The sequence below is a fragment of the Littorina saxatilis genome, linkage group LG8 (assembly GCF_037325665.1).
Source record: "Littorina saxatilis isolate snail1 linkage group LG8, US_GU_Lsax_2.0, whole genome shotgun sequence".
Taxonomy (NCBI): Eukaryota; Metazoa; Mollusca; class Gastropoda; order Littorinimorpha; family Littorinidae; genus Littorina; species Littorina saxatilis.
The window spans coordinates 32,411,843-32,427,421 of NC_090252.1; the positions used below are offsets into that span (position 1 = coordinate 32,411,843).

Consider the following 15,579-nt stretch of genomic DNA (forward strand, 5'->3'; position numbering starts at 1 on the left):
ATCTGCAGCAGACGACAGGTGGGACAGCCTTGTTCTGTTGAACCAGATTTAGCAATCAATGCTCTAAAAGCGAAAGCAAATGAACACAACTGTAAGCATACTGTTTTAGTTTACTTCTTATTTTGTCGCTCAGGATTTTGAATCAGGATTTTGTTGTCGGGATTGACCTAAGCGGTTGCCTATGAAGAGTACTAGAGTTGTGCGCCTTGAATCTCTCTCTCTCTCTCTCTCTCTCTCTCTCTCTCTCTCTCTCTCTCTCTCTCTCTCTCTCTCTGTCGCTCGCTCTCTCTCTCTCTCTCTCTCTCTCTCTCTCTCTCTCTCTCTCTTCGGCCAACTCATAATCTTCACTCAGCTCTTTTCACCCCAGCAGATTATGTGTATTCTTTGTTCCCCAAAGGGTTTAAAACCGTGATCGTGATTGGCGTTTTTTGACCTTTCTGTGACCGTGATTGCCGAAATTTCCATTTCTGTGATCGTGATGGGACTTTGCCCGTGATCCGTGATGAAAAAAAAATCAAGTCTCGTGATCGTGATTTGTTTTCGTGATCGTGATGGGCATTATTGCAAAGCATTTTATTTTCAACGTACATTTTTCACAGCTGTATCACTCTATGATCCTCTTGTCTATTCGTCAAGGAGCCAACTCCGATTGAAGGGAAGCAACAACACATTCAGAAATATGATTTTGACAGCGATTGCTTCCCTTTAAAAGAACCAATCACACACTGACAAAAAGAGATCCAATCAGAAGGCAAATTGCAAAAGTCTTCCAAACTTCATCCAATGGAAGGGCTTCGTGCAAAAGTTTTGAGTGCATTCAGTCAAATTCGAATTCGAAGATCAAACATGGCGTGCAGCGGTACTGTCATCGAACTTCTGTTATATTTTGTGGATTCAAGCCAGACCAAAGCAGGCGGCGAGAATGCCTTCCTTGGTGGAAAGGTCAGGCTACGGGTCGGTCTTTCCGAAGACGAAATATCAAGGTATGTTGATCTATGTTGCTCTATGACTGTTCTGAATGTAGGAAAAGATCTTGAAATTTGTTCAAGATCTTTGAGTTTGAGTGAGATCATTGACATTGTCGACATTGCCACGTCCGGCTGTCACTCGCTCAGTGTGTCCTCGACTGGCTCGAGATCGAGTCTGCGTGTAGCCAAAACCGAAACTAGAAATGTGTTTTTCATCCCAGCAACGTGGACACGCTTGGCATAGATTCTAATTGTCGCTTCTTTGCATTAAGCTTGGATTTATATTAGCGCCTGTAAACTTTAATATCAACAATGGGTTAAATTCAGAAACAATGGCGGGGAGACGTGCCAGTTTGGATCACTTGATCCTCATGTCAAAGACGATCAAAGTCATGTTCGTTGGGGATTTTGTCAGGCATGCTACTTTTCCGGTAATTAACGGAAATTCGATAAAGCCGTTTTCAAAATCCGGTAAAGTCAAATTTTTTCCGGTGAAGTTAAAAAATTTCCGCAAAAACGATCCGTGTGAATATCGCGCAACGCGACCAGGCGCCGGTCTCAATGAAGCCAGCGCACAGTAGTGTTGTTTTCACCAGTTTGGAGGTGTGTTGAATGGTGGTGGGGGGAGGCTAAAATGGGATTTTTAACAAGATCACAACACTATTACAGCCCGGAAAATGATGCCCAGAATGCACCAGATTGCACAGATTTTAACCGTTTTTTGACAAAATTTCCGGGGGGGCATGCCCCCGGACCCCCCTAGTTGGCTCGCCTGCTTCGCAGGCTCAGGCTTGTGGCTTCGCCACTGGCACTGCGCGCTTCTTTCAGGTAAAACCATTTTTGGCCTGTAGCATTCCTGTTTGTTTTTCAAGGACATGAAACCAGGCGATGGTGTACCCCCATCACACATTCATGTACTTTAATTTCAATCCACCCAATAGTTGGGGAGAAAATGGGTTTTCAAGATTTTGCTCTGGAAATGTCAAAATGTGCAAGTATATATTCATGTGTGTGAGTGAGGGTGTGTGAGTTGAATGTGTATGAGTGTAGAGAGAGAGAGAGAGAGAGAGAGAGAGAGAGAGAGAGAGAGAGAGAGAGAGAGAGAGAGAGAGAGAGAGAGAGAGATAACGAAATAGAGAGAGAGAGAGAAAACAATGAAAACAACATTCTTGTTACTGATTACAAATCATGATATGTATTTCTATGTGTGTATGAAAGAGAATTCAAAAAATAATAATAAAAAAGTGCAACAGTTCTCACTTTGTGTTGAATAAACAATAGATCCAGAGGAGCGAATTACTGTGTGGTTGTGTTTACTTTGACACGTGCTTTCTGTACATGCAACTTTTACCGTGACCGTGATTTGCCACTGGTGTTCGTGATCGTGAAAACAAAAATCAAGGTAACTGTGATCGTGAAAGCTAAAATTTCCCTTCCCGTGATCGTGATGATACCCCCCCTTTGGGGCCCTCTTCAATGTTAAAATGTATGTAGATCGTTAGCTAAACGTGAGTTCGACTTTTATACCGCAGAATATCTCAATCGTTTTGCTGAAGTCCCCGAGTTAACGATAAATTTGCAGATGACCTCTATACATTATTCAAATGTACTCTGAGATCAAAGACAATGACCAATGACAGGTGAGATCGAGACTCGGTTGTGATGGATTATCCATATAATTATGGTAACCATAGGTTATCCAGAATAATCACCTCCTCAGCTAACAGAGACAAAGTGGCAGGTCATGGGATAATATAAGATGTTTGGTGGCTTGTTGACAGACCAGCTTTTTTGTTGGTCCAAGGGGACCGTCTTTTGTTTCATCTTTATCGACCAAGGCCGAAGGCCGCGGTTGATAAATATGAGACAAAAGGCGATATGCTCCCCGAGGACCAACAACAAAGTGCTGTGGCCGAGGTCTTGTCGGTAGCGCAAATAAGTTAGGTTACGCATGGAGTTACGAACACGTAAAGCCTGCATATTCCGTAGCTCCGCAAATGCGTAACTTGGTGGTCACGACGCTTGCTTAGTCGTTTGCGGAGTAAGGAACTAACGCTGTGCGCAAAGTTGTACTATTTTTAGTGAAGGGGTATATCCCGTGAAGTCGCGTCTAACTAGTGACGTCAAAAGCCTCAAGGAAGTCTATTAGTCTCGGCGATACGGAGAATTCTTTCTTTTTGTGTACTTTACGTCATGCTGTTGTGTTTGATTACGTAATATAGTATTTGTTTTGTTCTTTATCACGTTGTCGAAGCTGGAGCACCAAAGCACAGCGGCGGACATTTTAGTTAAGTTGAAATCCACACCTTGCTAGAAAAAAAGAAGCAAAGCAATGAGGATCTGTTCAGCAACGTCCGTTGACGGCTGAAGTTCCGCCGCAAAAGCATCCGAAAAAATAACGTGCTGCCTGCCATGTTGTTTCGCCACACGCGTGCTGCGCAAAGGTTTACGACAGGGGGGGAGGGGGGGGGGGGGGCTGTCGTAACTTTACGGTGAACGTAGCGGCGCAAGCTTCGCTACGCTCGCGTCATGACCACCACGTTTTCATCTCACGGTGTCCGTAGGCTCTGCGCATATGCGTAAAGCCGCTACGTAGCCGACAAGACCTCGGCCACCGGTCTGACAACAAGCTACCAAACATCGTTTTTGTCATCATTTTGGTTGTGCAACAAAATGCACAATAACCCACAGGGAGACGAATTTTCAGAATCCAACTCCGGGGCCACAAAGCATCGTCACAGTAGCACGAGATAACACGTCAAACTTGTATGTGACGTCAAACGTAGCTTGTTGACGCTTTTCTTCCAGTCTGAAAATGTACAGAGCTGCGATCATACCGGTGAATTCAGTAAGTGTTGAGCATATTTCTTTTCTTTGTGTAAGTGCATGTGCTAACAAACTGAATTACAGCTGGTTACTGTCCATCAGAGCTGTACTGAACGCGCACTCATCCGCTCGTTCCATTCTTATCAGTCACTCCAACAAATCAAATGTCCACACCAGCTGTTTGCAGTTAAGGCTGGAGCACACTTTGGAAAGTACGTTGGAGTAGCCTCCCTTCTACGTTGGAGTAGCCTCCCTTCCCGGATTTAGAACGCGTTTCGTGTCGTAACAGATTATCCACTTACTGGCCATATCCGTATGCAAAATAATGAAATAAACATTAGGAAATGGCAGACGTTTACAAATATCGACATTCTCTATCAGTGCAATAAAAAACAATCGTTAGAACTTGCATTTACGACATGTCGTGCGTGAGAACGTGTCACTGTAAACAAGCACTTTTTGCCTGGCTGAAGAACCCCACGAGTCAAGCTAAAACAGACGACAAGTAATGGAAAGCAGTCTGCGGATAAACATAACAAACTATTGATGAAAAAGTGTGTTCATCCCTGCTCTGGATAAAAGACATCGGACTGATGACAACGTGGCAGCGTTCACGCGAAAAGATTTTTTTTCAGATTATCGCTTCTACATTTTATTGCACGTACTTGGGGCAGATCTGAATTTCTGAAAGATGACACATCGGTCTTGTGAGTTGAGAACCACATGTTCTTTGCCGACAGAAATCACGATGGGACAAGATGTAGATTGTGTTGAAGAGATGTTTGCAGATTATCGCATCTACATTTTATTGCTCAGATCGGGACCCCCTCAGATCAATGCACGTAGTTGGGGTAGATCTGAATTTCGCAATGGAAGACGACAAATCCGTCTTGTGAGTTAAGAACCACACGTTCTTTGGCGGCAGAAATCACTATGGGACAAGATGAGGATTGTGTTGAGGGGCTAATACTGACTGACTTTAGATGAAGAGTTCCTAGAATGCCTGGTTTTTGTAGAGAGGCATCATGATGATGTCCTGGTGTTGTTTTTTTTTACGTTCTTGGTGACAACGCGCCAGAATCGCACGAAGATCGAACTCTCGAAGAAAACAAGTTTATCGCTGAACATCGGAAATGTGAAATGCTCTTCCTGTCTGACCAGTCTCCCCGTTAAATCCACAGGCTACATTATTTATCAGGTAACTTACCAAACCGGAGTGTGTGTGTGTGTGTGTGTGTGTGTGTGTGTGTGTGTGTGTGTGTGTGTACACCGGATTACCACCATCAACGCACCCTTTTGGACTTTTCTACTATGCCTGCTGTGACATTCACGAGGATTATTGTGATTCTTGGACAATCGTGTGCCTATGCTGGACTTGCAGGAAGACAAACGGTGCCGGAACGGTATACGTGCTGCCAAGTGTGCACGTCCAGAGCGCAGTGTGAACCGAGAGTGAGTGTGTCATTGTGTGGAAGTTTTGCTTGATTGATTTATTCATGTTTTAATTTGCTTTTTGGTTCAATAGTAAAATCTGTGTACTTTATACTTTGTATTTTGTGGTGTGATTCGCCCGAGTGCGAGACCCCCATCCCCGAACGCCTCTGTAGGTGGAATTGTATATATACTTGTGTAACGTGAGTGTGTAGATGAGAATGTGAAAGTTGCTTTGGACCCAGATACACACAGCAGACACCAACGCAACAGCTAAGTTTCAGCCTGACAAAGAAATTCGAGTGACACAGCTAATGGCTGTACTTGTTATTTCTCTATTAAAACAAATGTTTCAAGATCTTTAGGCCAAAACAAATAAATTGTCTGTTTCTATTAACATGGCTAAAAAAAATAGGGTAGGTAGGTAGGTGTTTTTGTTGTTGTTGTTGCCAGGATAGAATTCTTGAAAATAACTAAACGACACAAAGAGACAAGACTCGCTATAGATAGATTTATAAAAAATAAAAAAAATGTGACAAAGGATATAAAATGATTGTTTTACCTGGTCTGGAATCTTCAGTAGTAATTGCATAAAAAAAAGTCTGATATATCAATTATCATGTTAACTTTTTCTTAAAATGGGTGCGTTAAATCCTAGTCTGTTTGTTTTTAATGGACTAAGCAATCCTTGGACTGACAGAAAAGATGTATTTTAAAAATGTCCAGTTGCTTTTACTTATTTTTCTAATTGGAAGAGAATACAAATTATGCACTCTTTTCTGTTCAAATGGGTAGAGGGCGGGGGTAGTAAAAGGATCACAGTTCAAGATTTTGCGCGACAAGAGGTGTGTTTCTTTTATAAAGAGCAAAAACTCAACTTGGTATCCAACACTATTTCTGAACACTGTAACCACTTTAGCACTTTTTTTCTTCTTTTTTTTCTGTCTTCCAAACTTCTAATTCAGCTTCAAAAATGATAATAAAAAAAAGGGTTTTTTTCTTCTGAAATCTACAGTTAAATCACTATTTTGTATATTCTATTTTGCTTCCCTATTTATCTTCTTAAGTTTTTGATCATCTGATTACCTTGCTTTTCTATTTGGAAGATAATATGCACTCTTTTCTGAAAAATGGGTAGGGGGTGGGGGTAGTAAAAGCATCACAGTTCAAAATTTTGCGCGTTAAGAGGTGTATTTTTTTTTAAATTGGTAAAGAGGGATAACTCAACTTGGTATCTAACACTATTTCTGAACACTGTAATCACTTTAACACTTTTGATTTATGTTTGTCTGTGTTCCAAGTTTCAAATTAAGCTTCAAAAATGGGTAAACAAATGTTTTTTTTAATAATTCACAAGTTAAATCATTATGTTGGATGTTCTATTTTGCTTCCCTCTTTCTCTTCTTTAAGTTTTTGATCATCTGACTACCCTGCTTTTCTATTTGAAAGATAATATGCACTCTTTTCTGAAAAATGGGTAGGGGGTGGGGGTAGTAAAAGCATCACAGTTCAAGATTTTGCGCGACAAGAGGTGTTTTTTTTTTAACTGTGATGAAGAGGGATAACTCAACTTGGTATCAAACACTATTTCTGAACACTGTAACCACTTTAGCATTTTTAATTTTTTTTTTCTGTCTTCAGTTCCAAGCTTTAAATTAAGCTAATAAAATGAGTAAAAAAGTGGGTTTTTTTTAGAATTCACCAGTTAAATCACTATGTTGGATGTTCTATTTTGCTTCCCTATTTCTGTTCTTCAGTTTTTGATCATCTGACTACCCTGCTTTTCTATTTGGTAGATAATAATTATGCACTCTTTTCTGAAAAAATGGGTAGGGGTGGGGGAAGTAAAAGTATCACAGTTCAAGATTTTGCGCGACAAGAGGTGTATTTCTTTTAACAGTGGTAAAGAGGGATAACTCAACTTGGTATCTAACACTATTTCTGAACACTGTAATCACTTTAACACTTTTAATATATGTTTGTCTGTGTTCCAAGTTTCAAATTAAGCTTCACAAATGGGTAAAAAAAATAGTTTTCTCATAATTCACAAGTTAAATCATTATGTTGGATGTTCTATTTTGCTTCCCTCTTTCTCTTCTTAAGTTTTTGATCATCTGACTACCCTGCTTTTCTATTTGGAAGATAATATGCACTCTTTTCTGACAAATGGGAAGGGGGTGGGGGTAGTAAAAGCATCACAGTTCAAAATTTTGCGCGTTAAGAGGTGTATTTTTTTTTTAAATTGGTAAAGAGGGATAACTCAACTTGGTATCTAACACTATTTCTGAACACTGTAATCACTTTAACACTTTTAATCAATGTTTGTTGGTGTTCCATGCTTCAAATTGAGCTTCAAAATGGATACAAAAGGATTTTTTTCCGAATTCACAAGTAAAATCACTACGTTTAATGTTCTATTTTGCTTCCCTATTTCTCTTCTTCAGTTTGTGATCATCTGATTGTTATTTTGTTTACATTTTCACAATACAATATTGCAATTTATTCAGTAGTGTTTGCGTGAAAAAATCTGATACCTATGCTTAAACTTCAGTCGTTATCTTAAAATTTTGCGCGTTAAGCCCTTTATATTTTGTATTTTCCTGATAAAGCAAACATTGAACTAACAGAAAAAGTAACTTTTAAAACTACCTAATCACTTTGAAATTGGGCCTCCAAAGTGTACTCCAGCCTTAAGTCCACGTAAAGTGAAATGTTATTGAATTAAATGAAAGCTTTTTATGATTTAACTTTTGTGAAAAATCATAGCAATTTCAAAATCAATTTTCCAAAACATATTTACAAAAAACATGAAAAAGTTTAGCATCAAATTATTTATCAGTCACTCCAACAAATCAAATGTCCACACCAGCTGTTTGCAGTTAAGTCCACGTAAAGTGAAATGTTATTGAATTAAATGAAAGCTTTTTATGATTTAACTTTTGTGAAAAATCATAGCAATTTCAAAATCAATTTTCCAAAACATATTTACAAAAAACATGAAAAAGTTTAGCATCAAATTATAGCACAGCATGCAGGGCACTGCTGGCCGATTGTCTCCCCTGCCCCTCTGTTGGGTCAACAAAGGGGCCATAAACACTTCCCTTTTGCCTTAAAAAAGAAGTGTTGACCCCACAGAAGGTAGGGAATGAGATGGACTGAACTGCAAATTACCTGAGCTTGCTTTTAACTGTACACAATGCAAAAATACACAGTTCTGGACTGTCGTTATCTCCCGTGTCTCGGGGCGATCTTTTGCGTCCGCGAAGTACCAGGCCTGAGAACCCTCGAGACCTGCAACATAAGAAAACAACACCGCAGCAGAGAAAAGCTTGTGTATTGCATATCCAGTAACGTAAAGTTCAGTGTACCAATGATGGACTGCAGATCTCTTAACTGTACTTTTTTGTTTTCGCAGGCAAGCCTGAATAGCATTTGGCTAACTTGTCTAGCGGGAGTCTGATCTCCATTCGTCCACCACTGTGGGATCGTCTAAAGCTGACTTCAAATTGTTTGGGTTTGACCTAGGCTAAAGAACCCTTGTAGCCAATGTCGAAACCATCCCTAAAAACGTGAAACTAATCTGTTGGCGAGATCCGGCCTGTAGCCTTCGAGCCACTTTTGCCATGGCTCACTTTGAACCGGTTTTGGGCCCGCCCCAAATCTTCTGTTTGATTCTTTATGGTACCAGTGATGGTAGGCCCAGCGCGGCTGATGTAAACCCTCCAGACGTACCTGCTATGCGTTCGGTGACTGCAAACGTGGCTGCGGTGCAGGCTTGGGTGGCCAGGTCTGCCGACTGTTGGGGTGTCTGGCTTGTTGTTGGGGCGTCAGTGTTGGCCGGCCCTGCCATTTGATTGGGCTGGGGCGTCTGGCAGGTGTCCCTGACCTGAGCCGCAACTGCCCGCTGCTTCAATTTTTCCCTCCAACGCCTGGAGGAGCTGGGCCATCCCAGGAGGTGGTGTCCCTTGTGGCTCTGTAGCCACTGTCTGTGCTGAGGTTGGGCTGGAGGATCCCCTGTCCTCGTCTTTGTAGCCCTCTTATTTGCCGGCCATGTCTGCCTATTCTGGGCTGCAGGTCCAGGGCAGGTAGGCTTGTGTTTTGGCATCTGACCGACTGAGGAGAGAGCATCTTTGATCGTAAGGACTGGCTTAAACTGCTCATACCCGAGCTTACTACAGGCTGCTGGTGCCCAGGCAACTGGAATAAAAATGGTTAAAACAACCAGGTTGTTGGTGCTCAGGCAACTGGAATTAATTGGTTAAAACCATGAGGCTGTTGGTGCTCAGGCAACTGGAATTAAAGTGGTTAACACAACCAGGCTGTTGGTGCTCAAGCAACTGGAATAAAAGTGGTTAACACAACCAGGCTGTTGGTGCTCAGGCAACTGGAATTAAACTAGTTAACACAACCAAGCTGTTGGTGCTCAGGCAACTGGAATAAAAGTAGTTAACACCACGAGGCTGTTGGTGCTCAGGCAACTGAAATAAAAGTGGTTAAACTGAGTTTCATGCGAAAAACGTGTGGCTGTGTTTCAAGCGCACTCAAAACGGCTGTGTTTCAAGCACCTCAAAACTGTGGCTGTGTTTCAAGCGCACATAACTGGCTGTGTTTCAAGCGCCGAAAAGTTGTGCCTGTGTCTGAAGCGCACGCAAAATGGCTGTGTTTCAAGCACATCAAAATTGTGGCTGTGTTTCAAGCGCAAATAAACTGGCTGTGTTTTAAGCGCAGAAACGTTGTGGCTGTGTCTCAAGCGCACGCAAAAAGGCTGTGTTTCAAGTGCTCACATAAAACTTGTGGCTGTGTTTCAAGCACATGAAAATTGTGGCTGTGTTTCTAGCGCACATACACTGGCTGTGTTTAGAGCGCAGCAAACTGGTGGCTGTGTTTCAAGCGCCCCAAAACACGATTGGAGCTGTGGCTGTTGGTGCCCAGGCAACTGGAATTAAGTGGTTAAAACAATGAGGCTGTTGGTGCTCAGGCAACTGGAATTAAACTGGTTAACACACCAAGCTGTTGGTGCTCAGGCAACTGGAATTAACGAGGTTAACACAACCAAGCTGTTGGTGCTCAGGCAACTGAAATAAAAGTGGTTAAACTGAGTTTCATGCAGCAAAATGTGTGGCTGTGTTTCAAGCGCACTCAACATGGCCGTGTTTCAAGTACCTACAAATTGTGGCTGTGTTTCAAGCGCACATAAACTGGCTGTGTTTCAAGCGCAGAGAAGTTGTGGCTGTGTCGCAAGTGCACGCAAAATAGCTGTGTTCCGAGCACACACAAATTGTGGCTGTGTTTCAAGCACACACAAAACACGATTGGAGCCGTGGCTGCTGGTGCCCCGGCAACTGGAATTAATTGGTTAAAACCATGAGGCTGTTGGTGCTCAGGCAACTGGAACTAAACTGGTTAACCCAACCAAGCTGTTGGTGCTCAGGCAACTGGAATTAAAGTGGTTAACCAACCAGGCTGTTGGTGCTCAGGCAACTGAAATAAAAGTGGTTAAACTGAGTTTCATGCAGTAACATGTGTGGCTGTGTTTCAAGCGCACTCAACATGGCTGTGTTTCAAGCACCTACAAATTGTGGCTGTGTTTCAAGCGCACCTAAACTGGCTGTGTTTCAAGCGCAGAGAAGTTGTGGCTGTGTCGCAAGCGCACGCAAATTAGCTGTGTTCCGAGCACATACAAATTGTGGCTGTGTTTCAAGCGCACACAAAACACGATTGGAGCCGTGGCTGCTGGTGCCCAGGCAACTGGAATTAAGTGGTTAAAACAATGAGGCTGTTGGTGCTCAGGCAACTGGACCTAAACTGGTTAACACAACCAAGCTGTTGGTGCTCAGGCAACTGGAATTAAAGTGGTTAACACCACGAGGCTGTTGGTGCTCAGGCAACTGAAATAAAAGTGGTTAAACTGAGTTTCATGCGAAAAACGTGTGGCTGTGTTTCAAGCGCACTCAAAACGGCTGTGTTTCAAGCACCTCAAAACTGTGGCTGTGTTTCAAGCGCACCTAAACTGGCTGTGTTTCAAGCGCCGAAAAGTTGTGGCTGTGTCTCAAGCGCACGCAAAATGGCTGTGTTTCAAGCACATCAAAATTGTGGCTGTGTTTCAAGCGCACATAAACTGGCTGTGTTTCAAGCGCAGAAACGTTGTGGCTGTGTCTCAAGCGCACGCAAAAAGGCTGTGTTTCAAGCACATAAAACTTGTGGCTGTGTTTCAAGCACATGAAAATTGTGGCTGTGTTTCAAGCGCACATACTTTGGCTGTGTTTAGAGCGCAGCAAACTGGTGGCTGTGTTTCAAGCGCACCAAAACACGATTGGAGCTGTGGCTGTTGGTGCCCAGGCAACTGGAATTAAGTGGTTAAAACAATGAGGCTGTTGGTGCTCGGGCAACTGGAATTAAACTGGTTAACACGACCAAGCTGTTGGTGCTCCAGGCAACTGGAATTAACGAGGTTAACACAACCAAGCTGTTGGTGCTCAGGCAACTGAAATAAAAGTGGTTAAACTGAGTTTCATGCAGCAAAATGTGTGTCTGTGTTTCAAGCGCACTCAACATGGCTGTGTTTCAAGCACCTACAAATTGTGGCTGTGTTTCAAGCGCACATAAACTGGCTGTGTTTCAAGCGCAGAGAAGTTGTGGCTGTGTCGCAAGCGCACGCAAAATAGCTGTGTTCCGAGCACATACAAATTGTGGCTGTGTTTCAAGCGCACACAAAACACGATAGGAGCCGTGGCTGCTGGTGCCCCGGCAACTGGAATTAAGTGGTTAAAACAATGAGGCTGTTGGTGCTCAGGCAACTGGAACTAACCTGGTTAACACAACCAAGCTGTTGGTGCTCAGGCAACTGGAATTAAAGTGGTTAACACAACCAGGCTGTTGGTGCTCGGGCAACTGAAATAAAAGTGGTTAAACTGAGTTTCATGCCAAAAAATGTGTGGCTGTGTTTCAAGCGCACTCAAAATGGCTGTGTTTCAAGCACCTACAAATTGTGGCTGTGTTTCAAACGCACCTAAACTGGCTGTGTTTTAAGCGCAGAAAAGTTGTGGCTGTGTCTCAAGCGCACGCAAAATGGCTGTGTTTCAAGCACATACAAATTGTGGCTGTGTTTCAAGCGCACCCAAAACACGATTGGAGCTGTGGCTGCTGGTGCCCAGGCAACTGGAATTAAGTGGTTAAAACAATGAGGCTGTTGGTGCTCAGGCAACTGGAATTAAACTGGTTAACACAACCAAACTGTTGGTGCTCCGGCAACTGGAATTAAAGTGGTTAACACAACCAGGCAGTTGGTGCTCAGGCAACTGAAATCAAAGTGGTTAAACTGAGTTTCATGCAGCAAAACGTGTGGCTGTGTTTCAAGCGCACTCAACATGGCTGTGTTTCAAGCACCTAATAATGTTTGCTGTGTTTCGAGCGCACATAAACTGGCTGTGTTTCAAGCGCAGAAAAGTTGTGGCTGTGTCGCAAGCGCACGCAAAATGGCTGTGTTTAAAGCACATAAAAATTGTGGCTGTGTTTCAAGCGCACACAAAACACGATTGGAGCTGTGGCTGCTGGTGCCCAGGCAACTGGAATTAAGGGGTTAAAACAATGAGGCTGTTGGTGCTCAGGCAACTGGAATTAAACTCTTTAACACAACCAAGCTGTTGGTGATCAGGCAACTGGAATTAAAGTGGTTAATGTGTGTTTTGAGCCATAGAAAACCCCTTGGCTGTGTTTCAAGCGCAGAAACGTGTGGCTGTGTATCCAGCGCACCCAAAAACATTTTAGAGAAAACATCATAATTATGCATTTCCCCCACATATATATATAAGTTTTTTCAAGCGCATACAAGATAACTGGAATAAAAGTGGATAAAACAACAAGGCTGTTGGTGCTCGAGCAACTGGAATAAAAGTGTATCAAATAACCAAAGGGAAGTAATCGCTCAATGCATACGACATGTGTAATAGAGTAAGCGAGAGTTGTACGGAACCTTTTCTCCTGGCACCTGAGAGAATAACAAGCATTGAAATGAACAAGCGACTTTCGGATGGCAGCCGATGACCACTGGCTTCCGACGCCGCTAGGCGTCAACGCAACCCAAAATATCAGGTGCAGCGTGGCCCTGGCTAAAAATAGCCGCCACGCGTGTACCACCCCGTGTAGGTCGCTGGTACACGGCCCGTCAGTGCTTCTGCGAGAGTCTGGTCACAAACACAGCGCTGGAGACTGTCTGCCTCCAGCCAAATAGGTCACGCTGTCAGCGCGGCTCGTACACGTGTACAGCGTTTGCTGGCCGCGATCAGAGCGCCTCGTACCGATTGATACATTATGTAACTGCCCTATTCAGACAAATGTACGCCGTCGGCCGCAAACAAGCCTCTTTTCTCCTCCTGAAATTGAAACTTGTCATGGCACCAAACCGTGACGTAATGCAAGTCAGCACTGTGTTCTGCTAATTTGGCGTTAATATCTGGCCCAGGCGTGATAGCGTTGCTGTATTGAATGTGGCCGATAAGCCCCGCGATCCTCTGTAATCGGCGGTTGGACTGAAGCGAGGCAGAATGCCACAAACCACAACTTGTTTAACTTTGTAAATCCCATGGAGGAGGCCAGCGAATGCCAGCATCGTCAAGGCAAACTCCTCAGCATCCATAGGTTCTGCAAACCTGAAATCATTTCCCCCAAGTTGTAAGATCACAACGTCAGGTGCAGTGCGAAAAATCTTTCGCAAGTAGTTGGATCCGGCGCCATCTTTTCCAACCAATTGCTGGAGGCGTAAGCCTCCCCTGCCCACAATGTTAACGCACATTTGGCTATCAAGTTTGAAATCAGGACGCATGCGAGGATCGCATCCCGACTCAATGCATTCCCGCAACCGTCTGCAAATGGAATGACCAAAAACATATGCTTGTAACATCGTTGTAACATCGTTAAAAACCAACAAAGAAATAAAACATTTTCACCAAATACAAAAACTTGACCTTTCAGCTCGCTGGCATCTTGCGTAGTGACGCTAAGCTAAGCTGTGTGCGGGGCACTGTCCGCCGCACAGGTCAGTTCCAACGGTCCGCTACGAGCCAATCAAAGAAAGGCGCATGCAATCACACAAACTGCCCATCGCCACGCCAGCGTTGCGAGAAGCTCTTTTGTGTTTATGACTTTTCGTTGTAAATTTTGCGATTACAGAGATAAGTTGCAAATTGACCATGAGTCGCCGCGGTAATTATCAACATTGATTGGGTCTTTGAGAGTGAATGCTTACAATCGTTGTCCTCGGAAACACAAATCCAAAGCCACGATGGTTCCACACATCAAACAATCAGCCTGATTGGCTTTTACTTTGACAATCCACGTTTCACATGAAAGCTCAAACCCATTCACCACCTCGAGTTATTGCATGGGGAACATGAGATTTATTTACCAGGTGTTTGTGAATGAAAACTCGTGAAAATGATGACAAGTTGTGTTATTCACCCCTGAAAAAATACATATGACTAAGTGCCAAAAGGTGCGCACGAAAAGCGGACAAAGGGGCTAAAAAATAAAAGTTGACAAACACGACTGATATTGTGATTTTTGTTAAGACAACAGATGCTGGAACCCAATTACGAAAAGAAAAGATAAATTTACCCAAATGATTTTACAAATAACGATAATTTTGTTCGTTATATCATTCAAAACGGCACTGAGTCATAGCATTTAGGTTATCTCGCACGTTTTTAAAGCTAGGGCTTTGAAACTTGGCACACAACCAAAGTATAATGACCTCCAGGTATGGTGCACATCACATTAAACAACATTGAATTTCAAGGTCACAGCGAGGTTAAATTTCCTTTGCAAACTGGAAAATTGTCGTTGTCACGTCTTACATGTTTTAATACTAGATCAGTTAGACTTTACATACTTCACATACTTTCAGCATTTTTATAAAACCTCATTAAAAGTGACCTGCTGGTTAATCTTTGTCAAAGTTCAAGGTCACAGCGGGGTCACATCTGGTCCAAATGTGGAATATTTTCAATTTATTCAGCGCGTTTATAGCACGAGCTTTGAAAATACACACAGTTCTAGTGTATAATGTTCACACACGATTAAAGTCTGGTTGAAAAAGTCAAGGTCACAGCAGGGTCGCGTTGAGGTCAAACATATACATTTTTCAATGAGGTTTTCTCATATGTTTTTGAAGCTAGGGCCTTGAAACTTGGCACACTACGCAAGTTAAATTAAACCTCATCAAATTCCAAGGTCACAGTAAGGTTAAAGATCCTTTAAGGATATTTTCTAAAAAAGGTGACCGCCTGGTTAATGTTTGTCAAATTTCAAGGTCACAGCAGTGCCAACTGGCTTAAACTTTGAAAAATTGTCAATTTCT

At 42.8% G+C, this 15,579-nt stretch overlaps 1 protein-coding gene across 1 annotated transcript in view; it reads left to right on the forward strand.

The window, feature by feature from the left end:
* LOC138972262 (uncharacterized) overlaps positions 1 to 15,579 on the forward strand; it is a 34,340-nt gene continuing 18,761 nt past the window's right edge. Inside the window, exon 1 of the mRNA XM_070344980.1 lies at positions 1 to 91. The gene's annotated coding sequence lies outside the window, so the exon portion shown is untranslated. The remainder of the gene's footprint in view (positions 92 to 15,579) is intronic.